Genomic DNA, 15,180 nt, shown 5'->3' on the forward strand with positions numbered 1-15,180 from the left:
TAATTTTTACATTTGTGTTCAGTACTTCTACATCATGGTTCTTCCTGCACACGTTGAATAAATAGGCCTACACACCTAATGATAAGTTGATTGATCCATTCATTTATTATATGATTGATTGATTGATTGATTGATTGAATTGATTGAATTGATTGAATTGATTGATTGATTGATTGATTGATTGATTGATTGATTGATTGATTGATTGATTGATTGATTGATTGATTGATTGATTGATTGATTGATTGATTGATTGATTGATTGATTGATTGATTGATTGATTGATTGTAAATTGGTAGCCCGCTAAACGCTCCGTTCGCTGTTTGACCTGCGTGAAGTTTCGCTTTTATCCGCCCGCATACCAGTGAAAACCATGAAACAATACTGGTTAAACAGTGGAATCAAACAACAGGAGGTTGCACGTCTGAACTGCCTCGCCGAGGTTGAAGACACCAGCCAACTGGTGCTTTTATGCTGAGTACCGCATGTGGAAATGGAGCTGTCCACTGTAAGATCAATCGAGCCGCTTGTGCTACGGATCACAATCGATGATTCTTTTCCAGGAAGGCGCTTGACGAGTCTCGATTGGGCCACTTGGCGAACGCGCAATGAACGGACAGTCCGCGTGCGCTGATCTACGTCGTACGACTCGTCACAGCGTATGTTGCACTTGCTCTAGCATTCGTACTCAAATCCATGAGTTGTCGTGCCTGGCGGAGACACGACTGGCGCGCTCATTCAACGCTCCAATGTGCTGGGGGGATTGGCTGGCCGTCACCGCTCCTGCCTGTTTCGACACGATGTTGTCAGAGACTTGCATCGCAGTGTTGCTTAGAGGGTTGCATTTCAGGGGTAGGCCTTAAAAAAACACCGAAGTTTTCATTTGGCGTGCATGTTGTGGAGTAAGCTATTTTGGAATTTGTTGTTAACAACAAAATTTTACACTCTGTACGCGTTCCATACCTTTCTGCTGTATATAGGATTCAAAGGCACAGAACACCCCGGCCGACTGTATTACCGTTTTGTGAGAAGCCGCTATCAAAATATAATACTCAAGATGCGAGATTATTTTTCATGTTGTCTTTTCCGCATGAGCTACAGCATCCCGGTTAACTAGTTGCCTTCTGGCATTAACCAATTCTGCTGCTGCTGTCATCTGCTGCTGATGCTGCTTTCATCGCAAGAACTGAGGCTTTAACGGGACTATTACAGTTTTTTTTTTTTTTCAGATCTATGTCCCAACTAACGTGATTTGTCGTGTGCAATTCGCAAAGAAGCCCACTGGCGGTAATTCTTAGCGGCGGAAGAAATTTGACTAAATCTGCTTAAAAGCTCGAAAGTGTCCGTGGCACTACCATCAAGTTTATCTACGCCAGTGAACCATGTAAGGAGCCGTTTTCACTGCCCCTTTAAGTGCCAGAACTGCCTAAAAAGCGGCCAAGTGTGCATACACTAACAGTGGTAGTCTGACATATGAGTTGTGTAGACACTTATTAAAGTGCCTAATTGTAGACGTTTACATTCGAGCAAAACCGAGCAAACCACTCCGTCTTAAAAAGTGATGGCGATTCTCCGTGATCTGCGCTTCACACTGAACCAAATTTTATTTTCTTTTCGAGTTAGGGTTTTGTCAGCATCCGAAGAGCACACACTAAAGCGTACCCTGCCGGCAGTTTATGGTACCGGGAGCATGAATTTAACTACAACTGCTAAAAAAACAAAATTTTTCATTTCCTTGACAACTGTCGGCTTTGTCAAATCCGCTTTTTGACAGTTTTTCTCAGCGCAGGAATCGTCAGCCACAGCTACAAACATCGCTATCATTATCGTTATCTGCATTCAGTATTGTGTTTTCTCCCTCATCAATACAAACCTTGAGTTCCAAAGAATAGAAATGTTGAGTTTTGCAGAATATTGAAAACTATTTTTATCTATGGAACCCCGATCCCGCTACTTTCAGCCGACAGGCCAAGGCTACCTGCAGCGACTTCGCGGACATATTGCCGATAGCCTTATTCCGTAAACAGAAAATGGCGGGCTCCTCGTTCCATCGCTGGGCAACTCACTCAGGCGTTTCAGTACTCGCCTGGTAACGATCCGCTGCCTTTCTTATTAGGCGGGAACAGCAGTCAGTGAGCTGATGAATCAGCTTCCGCCAGTACTCCGCACACGGGAGCCTATGGTCCCCTGGACGCACGAGCCGGACCCTGAGGCCGCCCTCGGAATCCGGGCCCAGCATCGAATCAGGGACCCAGAATAGAAAACGTTTCGCAGTCGCTTCTGTTAAGACTTTCTTATGTACCGAATGGACAGCGCCCGTGGCCCACGCGTCTGAGCATTTGGTGCGAGACCACTTGCAGACGAAAGAAAGAGACCGCCGTCCGGAACCATCGAACGATATTAGCGCCACCGCTGCTTGCACCGCTACGGCTCCCGAGCCCAATCGGTCAGCGTCACCAGGGACGTCGCTCCGTCTTCGTCACGCCTAATCTCCCGATCGAAGCGTTTATAAATCTTCGGCCTCTCGGACCCCGCCGGTTAAACCGAGGTCTCCGACTTTAGTATTCGTATTCGTTCCGTGGAAAAAAACTGAACGGTCCTCGCTCGATTGCCGTTCACCGGGAGGAGATTTCTCCTCGTTTATGGAGCGTCCGCATTTGTGCAAGGTAATTCTCGCGAGAGCGTGCGTCAGTATGGAAAAATTCGCAGGGGACTGCTGGCTTGATATTTTCTTCGATAGCACTGATCCTTCTGCCCAGCTGTACAGCCGCTTGCTTCGTTAGAGAAGCAAGAGATGGAGCTTAGCTTGGATCAGAGTAAACCAACTTTAAATGCGGTTACTAGGGTTATTCAGAAACTGAACTAACAATAGCTCGCGTCGATAAACTATACTGCACAAGCAGATATACTGATACGCAGTAGTGTGCCTCTTGCACATAATACTTCTCAAGGTAGTCGTGATGGTTCTACGGATGTTTATTCATGCTTCAATGCCTACATAGAAGATATTTGCGTTAAGTGTCTGCCCTTTTGTTAGTTGCCAAGAATCTCACCGTTAATATATTTTTGGTAGCCCAGTATATACTTCATGAGTGATGTTATGGAAGCATTCCGCACAGATACTGAGTTCCTTACCAGTATCGTCAAGTCGAACTTGGCGATCGTCCGCAATGAAAGCGTCAGGCCGACAGAAATTTTCATCAGCTGAGGATAGTCCTGGCTGACCGGGCTGTTGCGGACCTTGCACATATGACGTCAAATTAAGCGTACCAAAATTACGCCCTTTGCCGTGACTGGACAGAAGCACACTGAACACGTCAACAAGCTGACTGCGAATTTCTGCTGGGGAGGGGCACTAGTTTTGAAACAAAAACCTGATAACACTACGCGCTTAACATTTGATCGTGTTTAAGTGAGTACATTCAACTTACAGCCAATATTTCGACGGTTTGAAGCAATAGACACGCCCTCTAAGGGCTGCTTAAAAGGCTGTTGCCTTTTTCTATGTCTCCAAATGAAAATTTTAACAACTAGTGCAGTACGACACCCGTGCGAGCTTTTATCTTACTCTTTGAATCGCCTTCGTATGTTATTTTATTGCCTTTAATGTTTAGCTTAGAAATTTGATAAGGAAACCATTTCGCACGGTGAGCTTTTTGAGGCTTGTTGTGCGGAGATCTCGTAGTTCGCGCCAAGTAGCTTCCTCATCACGTGTCTGCATGCGACGACGGCGGAAACCCGGCGACCTCGGCATTAGACCTTCCTCCTTTCCCGAAATCTGATGGTCCTCGTTCCTATTAAAAGACGTCATCGCATAGCAAAGTGATATTATCAATTGTCACCGGTCGCATGACTGATCGTTCACGTGGTGTCCTGGTTATATTGTTCAAGAAAATCTCCAAAACACATCTTGCTGTCCTGTCTTATTTTCCGAATCCACTTTCGCATACAACTAGCTCTGAAATTGGAGCCACATTACGTCAGTGCTGGCTCTTCAAGCTTGTATTGGACGTGTACTTTTATGTTTTAGTTACTTTTCTTACCCTCAAGAGTTATTTTTGTGCCGAAGAAAAAAAATGTCTGTGGCTTAGCTTGATTAAGCCCGGTAATTGCGAAAGCAATATCCGTAGCTACGCCATGGTTCAGCTGGTAGTGCAGCTGGTGGTGGTGCTTGTGGTTAGACTTGTGGTGATGCATCGGTTATACAATCCAATCCAATATGCTAAAAGTCATTGGTAGCTACCGGCCTCGCTACGCGACGGGCTGAAAGTGCAACTAGTATTGCTTTCGCAATAAAAAAGAAACAGTAGAACCGAGAGTTTGGATGTCCTTGAAGATTTCAGTTCATAAAACGAATATGATTTAGAGCGCAGCGTTAGCATCGAGCATTTGAACAGCGGTCATGTTATCTAATTTAATGCGTGACCGAGTCATCCCGTGACCAGGCCCTGTGACCTATTAGCGTGGTAATGACGTCATTTTACGCGTACGATGCGACCCCTTCATAGGAAGCATTAATAACTGCATGATGCTGTCAAATGGAACGAACATGCCTTACGTAACAAAATCACCGATTCTTTGGCCGAAAGAAAAAAAATTCGCTGTGGCTTAGCTTGGTTAAGCCCGGTAATTGCGAAAGCAATATCCGTACCTACGGCATGGTTCAGCTGGTAGTGTAGCTGAGGGTGGTGCTTGTGGCTAGACTTGTGGTGATGCATCGGTTATACAATCCAATCCAATCCAATGTAATGTAATGTAATCTAATGTAATCTGATTTAATTTAATTTAATTTAATTTAATTTAATCCAATTCAATCTAATCTAATCCAATCAAATTCAATAAAATCCAATCCAATTAAATCAAATCGAATGCAATCCAATCAAATGCAATCCAATCCAATCTAATCTAATGTAATCTAATCCAATCTAATCCTAGGCGGCCGGTGGTGGCACCGCCACTACTCGCAGACGGCGCGAGATGGTCGCCCAGCTCTTCGGCGTGACGTCACACAGAGGTCACGCGAAAGGTCATTTCATGTGCACCGCCATCGCACCGCAAAGGCTTGAAAGTGAAAGTAGTAAAGCTTTCGCTTTAATAAAATCGGGCGTACGCTACGTAGGCGCAGCGCACGAGTAGACCGGGCCAACTCGCCGAATCAAGTGAGCGTGCGTTGCACAACACGCACTTGAAGAGACGAGAGAAGCCCGGGACTGTAAGGGTAGAGAACATCGATCTGATGAGCGCTTCCTGTTTGCTTTGCCCCGATCGCCGTCGTATCCGCTGACATAGATACGCTGTATTTGTTCTTACTGCACTTCTGTTCCTGCGTGCTTCGTGTTGACGTCACCTCTACGGCTTCAGGCAGCGCAAAACGGGCAAGGAAGCCAAGAAAAAGTTCACCGAGTCGACTTGGGCTCGGAATCAGATTGTCGTCCCCATTGTGTAACAGCCGCCGGTCAGCTAGACCAGCGCTTTCTGGCAAGAAGAGGCGTAGTCGGCCATGTTGCCCATCGTGTTCAGCACCACATACCTATTTTCTTATTCTTCTCTCGCATGTAACGCTGTTCTAAGCTTTGCTTAGCAGCAGGGAATCGCTGCCTTCGGCTCTTCTTGGTGATGAATGGCGTCCACAGACAGCCTTAAGAGTCTTCGGAAGATGCTTTGGAAGCAAAATGACGATACTGATGACGCGGACGCTGCATTTATCCCTAACTTCGCAATACACAATAGAGAGGAAATGAAGTAAGAAATGACAGGAGCACCTAATATGTCAATGACCAGCTACTAGGCTATATAACTTTGGTAATCTCTGGGGATCGCTATTGAATATCTTATGTTAAAGAGAGAATAACGCCTACAAGCTACGCTTGGGACTCATTCTATTCTTGGCTTATTTTTAATAGTAGTGAATAAAAACAGACGCATAATTTAATTTGCAAGAAAGATATGTGGAATGGGCTTACCTACATTTCATTGCTCCCATTCGCATAACACACGGTACTGAAACATTCGGCTGATTGAGGCCACATAAGATAAACGATGCGTTGTCGGGCATGCGGTACAATCATAAGCCTCCAGTTTTGTGCAGAATGAAAAGTACAGACCGTGTCCGGAGCCTACCGTCATGTGATATGTCGGCTGTGTGCGTCTGAAGCTCTTAGACACACACACATCTACAGGTCGCGAGACAGATTCAGGACTTCTTTGTACGGCGGAGGTGGGTGTATAATCTGGCGCTCCAACACGAAACTGTCCAGAAAGATAGATACCGCAGGCTCACCAGAAATGGAAACCGAAAACTACCTCGCAAGCGTGTACTTTTGTATTATTCGCAACCCGCGCGCGCTCGGCGTTGCGTCACTCGTCGACGGGCGGTACGTTTGGTTGCCGTTTTAGTACACATCTCCTCCCGTCTTGAACAAATTTACTCACCGGACCGTTATCGGGTCGTCGCCGCTAGGAAGACAGAGTTGAGCACGATAATGAGCCGAGGACTCTCGAAACCGAGCAGCCGTCGCTGCGCCTCCACCCATTATTCGATCCAGCATTGAGCGGGACGTGACTCATTTAGGTACTCAGGGTTGCGACAGGCCGCGAAGCAAGGACGACCATCAAGAAACGCCGCAAACTCGGCCGCGATGCCGTGGCTGTGCGTAGGAGTGTGCGTGTGTGTTTGTGTGCGTCATTTCTATTCTCCAAGTGCTCTTGAACTTCGCCGCTACGGCGATTCGATCAGTACTCTTGCTAGTATCTTTTTTTTTCACTTTTCGATAAACGCGCGTGGCAGTTACGGTTGATTTGCAACCTCAGTCCTTGTTGCCTAAGACGGGGAAGTGGAAGGTCGATGCTGTCGAGAAAGGTCAATGAAGTTTTCTTGGAGAATTACACAGCCTATAGAACTGTTTTCTATATTCCGAATCGATCAAAATCGATGCGCTTTGCTTCCAGAAAGTAGATAAACTTTAGCCCTCTTGAACTTAATTCACTACTAGACCAATTATTTCCGCCACGGTGTTAGTTTCAGGTAAGCAACCCCTTGTCAGTGTCCCTTCATTGTGTGTTTATCTCCTGTTAGGTTATCTGCTCCCTGCTTAAATACATTATCCCGCGTTTATTCGTTTGTTACGCGTAACTGGGCGGTATTTTCGATGTATGCTAAGCTCACCTTCAAAATCAACCTCTTGTGACTGCCCACGAGGGCATAGGTTTCAGGGTGTAAGAAACGGTTGACGCTGTGAAAAAAAAAGGGGGGGGGGGGGGGGGGGAATTATGCATGCTGACTTTTGAAGCACAGTCTGGAGACTGATTCTTTTTTGTCTTTACTTAAGATAAGCCGCATGACTGAAGCCACAAGCGGGATGTCGTCTAAAATATCCCTTGGTCCGAATGGAGCAATAATTCACTGCCTCCCGATTCTCTTCTCTTCTCATTAGACACGTTAGCATACCGTGTAGAGTGTTACCGCCACCGTCTGCACGCTTTAGTGCGCCACGGCCACCTGGATCGGCGCGCGGCGGGGTTGAGCAAGCCCCGTCGCGCGCGCGTGATTGAGGCGGCCATCACTGTGCATGCGTAAATCATCTTGAGAGCACCAGATGGCGCCATATACCCCGCTGCTCCGCGCACGCCTGCCGCATCGGCACCAATCAGCGTGTGCGCACTGGCTGTGGGCGGGCTCCCGGTACTCCGGTAGCGGTGAAGGTAACATGTACACGGTATTCTAATGGTGTCTACTAACGCGACAGCGCTAAATAAGCTCCCGTTCTGCAGGAAACCTGGCGTACGCATTGTCGGCGTTGAAAAAAAAAATGCAAGTGGCCCACCTGCCACCTTGGTCACGTGACCTTGTGACGTCATCACAGCCTGCCAACCGGAATGTGAGCAAACTGCCCACCGTGCCAGGTGACAGATTAGTTATTGGTCGCGATAGGTATCTCGGGAAGAGCTACCTCGGTCTAACAAGCCCCAACGGAGGCTGTGCTTGAAACAGCCATCTGACGCGACAGTGACGCTTCGCTTAACGGCTGCGCCACTGCGCCAGGAGTGGTAGGTGAACTCCCCAGGATATATGAATGTAGAGAACAACCGATAACGCACTCTAAACGCAAAGGAGTAAAAAGGGATCAAAGTTGTCCTCTAGCGTGCACCATTTAAAAAAGGATGTGTGCTAGAGGACAGCTTACTCCCCCTATACTCCCATATAGGTGTTTTCTTCTTGAGAAAGTGGGCATGTAGGCAGAACCTAGGCGAAGTGATGCGCAAAGAGGACCTCAGGCAGCTGAAGGGAACCATTAACGCTATTGCATCATACCCTTAAAAGGCAGCTTAAATGTCTCCTCGAATGTTTATTGAATTACGGAACTCAATCGTTCAGTTATAATTAAGTTCAATAAGTAGCCTATACCACTGACAGCGGCCATCTGGCACGGGTTCAAGCAATGAGCAAGGCTAAAGAGAACAAGGATAGCTAACAAATAAAATTAAACTGTCATTGCTAGAATAGAAGTGTCCGAATAAAATATAATTGACATAGAGTCATCTTCTTAAGCAAGTTTTAAGACCATTACTGTTTTAACATTAACGGTATATGCCTGTAAAAGAACCACATATTTAGCCTCATATGTGAACTGCAACCAAGTTTTCCGGACCTTAGTCTTTTAGCTCGAAAGCACTGTTGGCCTCATAACCTGGAAATGGCTGTGTGTGGTGAACCCTCTGAAGTAAATCACGTGATGCGGAAAGTGACGAGAAAGAAACGAGACATTGATTGAGGGTGACCTTGGCCACCTTGGAGAAATAAAGTAAATAGTGCCGCGACTGGGCTTCGAAACCGCGGCGGAAACAAACAGATCAGCTTCGCTAGCCACTGCATGAGAGCACTATATGCTATCATTGCTTTTTTTTTAACGTGGCATTCATTACAGTTATGCAATGTTTTATGTATGTGAGGTATGTACAGACATTAAGAAAACAGTGCCAAGTTAACGCACCTAAGAAACCAAGAAAAGAGGCATTGCAGAGCACATAACTAAAGCATAAAAATACGGCACACCTAGGCAACCAAGAAGTAGAAAAAAGCAGTGAAGAGTGCAATAATAAGAGTGAGTACCACTCCTGTTGGACCTCAGTCTGGGCATACAATTATTTTACCTGAACACACTATACCTGAACGACTCAACTTGAGTGCAGCCAGTGTTGTGCAAAACTCTCTAGCTGTTTACAGGCGCGCATGCCACACGTATTAAGGAAAAGCTATAAGTGTAATGTGAGCACAATTTCGTTCGTTTTCTACATACGTGACTAAGCCGAGAATTGCTCCCATCGCACCTCTGCTCCCAAGCAAAAGTGGTATGCGCTAGTGAAAACTGCCTACTGCCATACCACAACTCAGGATTAGCAGCGTCTGGAATCTTCTCGACCGCAGTCCGGGCACAAATCCTTAATCGGTCCGGAGTTCCCCGCACTTGAGAAAAGCTGTGAAGTGGGATGCCTTTCGAAAGGATAGGAATGGTTTCCCGGATATAGGATCAGCTGCCCAACCATTTAAATGTCTCTGAAGAAAGCACTAAGACCCCGAGCATCCAGAATGTCGTACTACATGTACAGGAATTGAAGTTCGTATCGATTTTGTGAAGCATACAAGCACATAGACTGACGCATGGTGAAAAAACGGACAACTTTTCTAGCATTGCGAGCAGAGTCTGGTTTTAGAGTCGAAGTCTCTGACGAAGATCAGACCCTGCTCGCAATGTTGGTAATCATCATCATCAGCCTGACTACACCCACTGCAGGGCAAAGGCCTCTCCCATGTCTCTCCAATTAACCCTGTCCTTTTCCAGTTGCGGCCACTGTATCCCCGCGAACTTCTTAATCTCATCCGCCCACCTAACTTTCTGCCGCCCCCTGCTACGTTTGCCTTCTCTTGGAATCTACTCCGTTACCCTTAAGGATCAGCGGTTATCTTGCCTTCGCATTACATGCCCTGCCCAATTAAGCCCATTTCTTCCTCTTCAACTAGGATGTCATTTCAACTAGGATGTCATTAACCAGTGTTTGTTTCCTCACCCACTCCGCCCTCTTCTGATCTCTTAACCTTACACCTATCATTTTTCTTTCCATAGCTCACTGCGTTGTCCTTAACTTAAGCTGAACCCTCTTTGTTAGCCTCCGCGTTTCTACCCCATAGGTGAGTACCGGTAAGATACAGCTGTTGTATACTTTTCTCTTGAAAAGTATACAACATTTGGTAATAAAGTCACCTTTTTTAAAACCTTTTTTTCATCCAGACAAGGATGTTGTAGCTTTGTTTTGCGTTCAAAAACCAATGACACAGTTAAGCCCCAGTTAACAATAACGCAATTCATCCAAGCACTTGCCCCGACCTTTAGCACACGACATGCTCTTTTCGGTGTCGAACGTTCTTGGCCTTACAAGTTACTAACCAGCCCTCGGGTACACACAGGAGAGGCAAGCAGTCTGAAGGCCGATAAAGAGCAAACGCAGGCACAATGCAGACCGCTAACCAAGCATTGCCACCCTGTCTTGTTGAACGCGGCCACAGCTGGGGGGAAATCCATACTACTGACGCAAGCAGCACCGTCCGGTTCTCCTTGTCTGCCGTCTTAAACCCGGTGTGTACTCATATCGATCGTTAAAAAAACAACGTCTTGCTTGCGTGCATGTATAAACGTCATTTTATGTTCGTGTGTCTGGCTCGTGCGATGTACGTGTTTTCTGTTCGTCTTCTTGCTTTTTAAATACCTTAATCGATGCACTGAAACGGCAGCCCCCAGTCTTGCTGAGATCTCGTGCTGGTGAAACAATTACATGCCGGGCTCTCTCTGCATTGTCTGACTAAACGCACGCTAACGTGACCACGCGTCATTAACAACGTTTTCGTTTGTGGTGCCAAGAAACACGTGCGCCTAGGGAGTGGTGCCAACGTTGTTTCTGTGTGTAAAATTTTAACCGTCGTCTCACTCGCAAGTACTATAGCAAATTTATTTTCTTCTCTTCAGTGGCTATCACAGTAAGCAAATTTACTATCAGGGCATAAACATTTATCAGCCTCTCAATAACAAGGAGTTTATAGGCAATTTTTTTTCTTGTCGTATCTTACATTTTTCCCGCCTACCACGTCAAATCATGCAACCTGCGAGAAACTGAACATACTCTTGCTTTTCAGCTAGGTTGTTACGTCGCGAAATCCCGGAGCCCACGAACTAAGCATCTGTGCATGCATGCTTGCTTACAGAGATATTTTTATTCTTTTTTCTGCATAGTGTTCAAAAGTCTCATTATTCGAGCAGCTGTGTTGTCTTCCTCATTGTAAATCGCCGTGAGCTTCTGGACAAAATGGTTGGTTATCAGGAAATTAAAAGCTCAACCGAACCGGGAAGGAAGGAAGAAGGGAGGATGGTGCGAGTATGGAGGATGGTGCGAGTATTAAGATATGCCGTATGGAGGGCTCCGAATAATCTCGACCACCTCGGTATCTTTAACGTGCACTGTCATCGCACAATATCCCTCAAGACAAAAGTATACAACAGCTGTATCTTACCGGTACCCACCTATGGGGCAGAAACGGGGAGGTTAACAAAGAGGGTTCAGCTTAAGTTAAGAACAACGCAGCGAGCTATGGAAAGGAAAATGATAGGTGTAACGTTAAGAGATCGGAAGAGGGCGGAGTGGGTGAGAGAACAAACGCAGGTTAATGACATCCTAGTTGAAACCAAGAGAAAGAAATGGGCTTGGTCAGGGCATGTAATGCGAAGGAAAAATAACCGCTGGTCCTTAAGGGTAACGGAGTGGATTCCAAGAGAAGGCAAACGTAGCAGGGGACGGCAGAAAGTTAGGCGGGCGGATGAGATTAAGAAGTTCGCGGGGATACAGTGGCCGCAACTGGCAAAGGACAGGGTTAATTGGAGAGACATGGAAGAGGCGTTTGCCCTGCAGTGGGTGTAGTCAGGCTGATGATGATGATGATGATGATGATGATGATGATGATGATGATGTCATCGCACAGCACACGGGCGCCTTTCGCGTTTTGCCTACATCAAAACGCAGTCGCCGCGGTCAGATTCGAACTAGGGTACTCCAGCTCAGTATCCGAGTGCTCTAACATCTGGGCGTCCGCGGCGGGCTCTTCTGATCAAAACCCCTTCACTTGAACATCCATTAAGAAAGAGAGGAGGAGGAAAAGGCAGTGAGGTTAAAGCGAGAGGTGCTCTGTTTGGCTACTCTGCACTGGGCGAAGGGAAGAAGAATGTGAAGAAATACGTGCATGGGGAAAGCGGAAGGACATTTTTTTGTTCATAGTGAGAGAAGGCATGTGTCATGGACGCAAACACGCTGTCACTGCTCCGAAGGAATGCGAGGCACCTTTCCGAACCGAGGCAGAATGGGATGAAGCTTACTGCCATCGTTAGCCGGTTTATGTTCAGCTTTACGAATGTGTCAGAGGCAGGATGCAACTCAAGAGCAACAACAAATGTAGTCTGAAGAACATGTACACGGAAGATCAAGCGCAAGCAGTTACATTCGTTTAAAACAAACTAAAATAACTGTATAACTAGCAGGACGGAATAATTAAAAAATATACTCATTAGTTATCACTTAGAAAAATCCACTACAATTTTGTGTGTTCGCCTTGCTTTCGTCTCTGCTAATCAAAGGGAATGAGTAGCGTTCCTTGCTTGCTGATCGCTCCATGCAAGCAGCAGCGTCAGGATGGTATCGATCGCAGTCTTGTGGGCGCTACACTTTTCTAATTCTTCTTCTTAATCTCGTTGTCAAAAGTTTCACAGTGAACATTCATACATTCTATGTATCTTTGCTTCACGACTTCAAGTGTGCTCTTGCTCTTTTTGAACGAGCATCTGTCAAATAGTTGATAGCAAAAATATGTGGTGTGAGCACACGCAGGGGCTTTGGAATATAAGTTCGTGTGAGTCTTCCTTGCTTCGTGTTTTACTTATGAACTAGGAAAGGGGGCCCGCAGTCTGCGACCGCTTCTCGGGAGGGCATGCAGTCACCGGGCGCGGATTTAAATGACCTCAGTACAAGAACCACACGGAAGCTTTCACCGTCGCCTGACAGATATGTAACGGGAAGCCGATGCTATCGACATACCTACATACCATACATAACCTTAGCAAATACAAGTGGCAGAAATACCTTATTCTTGAAGACACCATACATAACCTTAGCAAATACAAGTAGCAGAAATACCTTATTCTTGAAGACATATAGGTTTAATTATGTTTCTCCGACACAAACTGCTTTTGTACAGCGGATGTATTATATCTTTTTGTCATCGTCTATTTTCCTGCTTCTATTACGTGAACCTGTGTACACACGATTGTATTTGGCCCTTGGAGCTGCTGACGCGATTTTTTTTGTTTTCCTGCCAGATATGTTTCTTTCATTTTCTGTGCGTTGAATTGTAATCTTAATATGTATATATAGTCTGCGACGAGTTAACACAGATACATGTTCATTTCTCACATCAAAACTATTTCAGATATAGCACCTGTCTTACTGTACATTCCTTTGCATACTTTCTTTTTAGCTGGTTCTAAGTTCTGCATGTATATATGTATATATGTAATAACGTGACAGTCTGTTGGCCTTGTCAATTAGGGGTGGGAGCCTCGTCAAGCTACTGCGTTTGTAGCTTTTTGCTCCTACCCTAGCATTTCTTTTTTTGTTCTTTAGGACAAAAAATGCTGAATAAAGTTGATTGATTGATTTATTGAATTCTGTGCTGCTCACTGCAGCTAAGGCGTTCAAGAAATTCGGCCACAAAATTGACGCCATAATTCTTTGGTATTGTCGTGCCTTTTCAAATCTAGCCGCAGGAAGCAATGATTTGCACGTTAGAAGGACTTAGTTGTCAGACCGACCTGAATAAAGGATGGAGGCCTCGGTCCGGTTACCAATGTTGCCACAAGACAACTTGTCCTCTTCTTGAAACATCGGTCGGTGTGCACAAGCATTTTTACCTTTTTTTATGCACACGCTTAGAAGAACTATATTTCTCCCTCCTTCCTTCTATCATTGATGGCAGACAGTAGTCTGGGGCAGCTTGTATCTGAAAACAGAGACTACAGCCACGCTTCACCATTTTGCACCTCTATACTGGCAGCACGGGATGCCGCTCTTGTAAACGTCCTACGTTTTGCCACCTTTTGCAGAACGCGGTCATGTTCAGGTGGTTTTGCAACGGAAATGCACGTACTGGACTGCTGCACACTGCTACCATGTCCTAAACAAGGCGCCTCCACAGTACATCAGTGCGTAGTTTCTCGAAGTAGGGCGTCAGTTTGATAGGCAGCGTTCATGCATCAACATCAACATCAAAATCAACATTGCAGTAACAGGCGAGGGCCTCGAAAGTATGTTGACGTTGGCATTACTTGTCATTGCATAGGGGTACACGCAGAGAGGAATTCAAAGTAGATAATCACTACAATCAGCAATGCTTGAGAAACTACGTTGCGCCGTCAGAGAAGATCTGCAGAATGAATTTTAGACCCGAGCTCCTGTTCGAACTCATATACTGACTATACAGACAACTCTTAATGCTTCGACAACGTCTTCATGGGCCACAGCTTTCAATCGCGCCCCCATACAATCGGAGCCGCATGGCCACTTTGGTACAGAGTTGGGATGAACAGGTTTTGGAGAGCCCCGTCGCCAGTAAAGTTGCAAGCAAACACCTCGACCAAGTAAGACCCGTCTTCAAACGCTCCAGGACAATGCGTCTGCATGAACGGAACGATGGCGCACCCATGCGATTTCCACACAAAGCATTTCAGCGGATGCAGCCGTATGCCCGACGTGCTTTCGAAGTGTGTCCTCCCATTCATTGCCGGTACCAATCTTGGCTGCCGTCGCGTCTCATACCAGACAAGGAGCTAAAGAGCAGGGAGAAAGGCAACGGCTCAGGGAACTCGGGCGCACTTCCTACGGATGCATGCAGACAGCGACGGGACGATGTTCTATATATAGCTCGCCTGGGCCGCCACGTCGCCCATTGTCTACGGCGACTGCTGGCTCTTGCATCCTGCTGCCACCGGCCTTTGGCTGTCTGCGACAGCGACAAGCTCGTGCTACCTATACGTCGCTCCCGCGCCGAAGCGAAGACAGGTGCGAAATATTCCCTGACGTCAAAGAGGC

The 15,180-nt window shown here is 46.3% G+C and overlaps 1 protein-coding gene across 2 annotated transcripts in view; it reads left to right on the top strand.

Annotated features, from left to right (window-relative positions):
* The window catches only part of LOC149371319 (dopamine receptor 1-like), a 385,861-nt gene that overhangs the window by 55,663 nt on the left and 315,018 nt on the right, over positions 1-15,180 (top strand). The window lies entirely within an intron of this gene.

This window comes from Amblyomma mixtum, chromosome 1 (genome assembly GCF_055824585.1).
Source record: "Amblyomma mixtum isolate Tamu chromosome 1, ASM5582458v1, whole genome shotgun sequence".
NCBI lineage: Eukaryota > Metazoa > Arthropoda > Arachnida > Ixodida > Ixodidae > Amblyomma > Amblyomma mixtum.